Source organism: Lolium perenne, chromosome 1, assembly GCF_019359855.2.
Source record: "Lolium perenne isolate Kyuss_39 chromosome 1, Kyuss_2.0, whole genome shotgun sequence".
Classification (NCBI taxonomy): Eukaryota; Viridiplantae; Streptophyta; class Magnoliopsida; order Poales; family Poaceae; genus Lolium; species Lolium perenne.
This window is the reverse complement of record NC_067244.2, coordinates 610,521-612,616: the sequence shown is the minus strand read 5'-3', so window position 1 is coordinate 612,616 and position 2,096 is coordinate 610,521. Positions and strand designations below refer to the sequence as shown.

At 53.2% G+C, this 2,096-nt stretch overlaps 1 non-coding gene across 1 annotated transcript; it reads right to left on the bottom strand.

The window, feature by feature from the left end:
• Positions 1 to 273: 273 nt before the first annotated feature.
• TRNAS-AGA (transfer RNA serine (anticodon AGA)) lies at positions 274 to 355 on the bottom strand. The gene has a single exon. It is a non-coding gene; the product is annotated as a tRNA-Ser (tRNA).
• Positions 356 to 2,096: the final 1,741 nt, after the last annotated feature.

Here is a 2,096-nt window from a genome sequence, read left to right as displayed (position 1 = left end):
CAGTACACGTCACGTAAGTCTTTTCATTAGTACGCATCACGTAGTGAAGAATTTTTTGCCACTGCTACGGGAGCTGATTTTTTTTCGAATTTTAGTACACCGAAATTGAGATTTGGTTTTGGCCGGACCTGCACAAACTCCCTGGTGTGTCTGCCGTGTGATCCATCGTCGCTATTTGGCTGGGCCACTGTCGCTGGTGTAGCCCACGCCACCATCCCCTCATAAAAGGATTCTATAAAACAAACGCCTAATTAATGTTGTGCAAAAAAAACACGTGGTCGGCAGGATTCGAACCTGCGCGGGCAAAGCCCACATGATTTCTAGTCATGCCCGATAACCACTCCGGCACGACCACATTGTGTTGTTTCTTCTGAATCACTTATAATAGTGCTCTATAATTCTTCCTATCTTGTGTAGTTTCTCAAAGTATAATATATAGGCACGTGCTGCCTCAAATACACAAATACATCTAGATATTCTAAGACAGGTTTTTGTAGTAGTGTGTCTTACCCTCTAGCATTGATGAGAACAAGCGTAGCATGAAGAAAGGAAAATAAAAGTGTCTATATGTGACTACTTAGAAGAAGAAGGGGGAGCTTAGCTTTCCGTGTAATTTGTTCATCGATCAAACAGATTAGATAGGCAGGACTTAGGGGTTTCTTATCCTGCGGCCTGAATCTGGATAAAAATCCTATGTATTTCGGTTGTGTTTGATCATGTTTGCAGCGCCCAATGCCCACATGTTGAGCAAAAAAGGTGTTGTGGGTATACTTCATGGGTGTACCATCGACAGTGCCTAGATCCGGCAAGCCCGGGTGGCCCACAGACGGTGATGAGGCATGTGGCCCATCGGGCGGCCCAGTTGCTGTTGATCGTGAAGGAAGAAGTCCAGCCCAGGATCAGCAGGCCGGATCCGCACCGACCTAGGAGTGACCCGGATCCAGGGAGGCCCATGAGGAACCCGGATCCAGTACGACATGTATGGAAGGCGGATCCGTGACGTGCACGGCAAGATATTGTACCGTAGTTAGGCTATCTGTAATCCGGCTAGGACTCTCCATGTAAACCCTAGATCCGTGCGCCTTTATAAGCCGGATCCCGGGAGCCCTAGAGGCACAACCACAACTCATTGTAACAACGCGAAAGCGCCCAGATAATTCCAGACAAGCAGCAGTAGGCCCTGTCATCGTGCAGGTGTTCCGAAGCTGGGTAACTCGCGTACCACCGTCCCGAGAGCACTCCGCCCTATGGCCCCTACTTCTTCTCCCCCTCGTGAGGATCCCTCCTCCGGGGTACCGTCGATTAGGCAACGACAGTTGGCGCCCACCGTGGGGCCTGTGGCGTCTGGAGGCCGGAACCGGGAGGGTTCCGCCATGGGAAGCTACGACGACACCATCGCTGTGGGGCGCGTCCTTTACGCCGGGAATCTGCCGATCGTCCCTCCGGATGAGTGCTGGATTCCGGCTAGGACAAACCCCGTCAAGCTCTCCATCGTCCCAATTGGCGGCATTCACATCTTCATCGGGGAAACCGTCGATTCCGACGGAAACCCACTGGTAAGTAACGCAGACGCGACCGCCGCAGAGCTGGACGCTGTCGCGAAGATCCGATCTGAGATGCAGGAGCTTCCCAAGGAAGATTCCGCCTTGGATCTGGAAATTTCAAAGCCCACCCAATCCGCCCCTGAGCAGGAAACAAAGGTGGAAGACCAATGCAGATCCGCCTGGGTCTCCCAGGTGTTAGAAAAGCAGAGGTGCCACTTCGTACACTTCTTGGCCCACACCGCCGGAACCGCCCCTCAAGCAGTCGGAGCTGGTCCCGAGCAGGTAGAGGCACCGGAGCACAACGCGGATCCGGGTCAGGCTCAGCTTGTCGGAGAAAGCGAAGTTCCGGTCGAAGAATCGATTTTGGGCAATCTGAGCCCAATTTCCGGTGACACCCCGTCCACGGAATCTGATGACTTCGTTCGCAAGATAAGGGAGTACGGATATGGCGATCAGCCTGAAGTCGACTCCGCCCAGCCCAAGCAGGTTCTCGCAACGGTAGCAGCGCTGGGCAACCGGATCCGGAGACCAAGTCAGCCAATCCGACCCCCA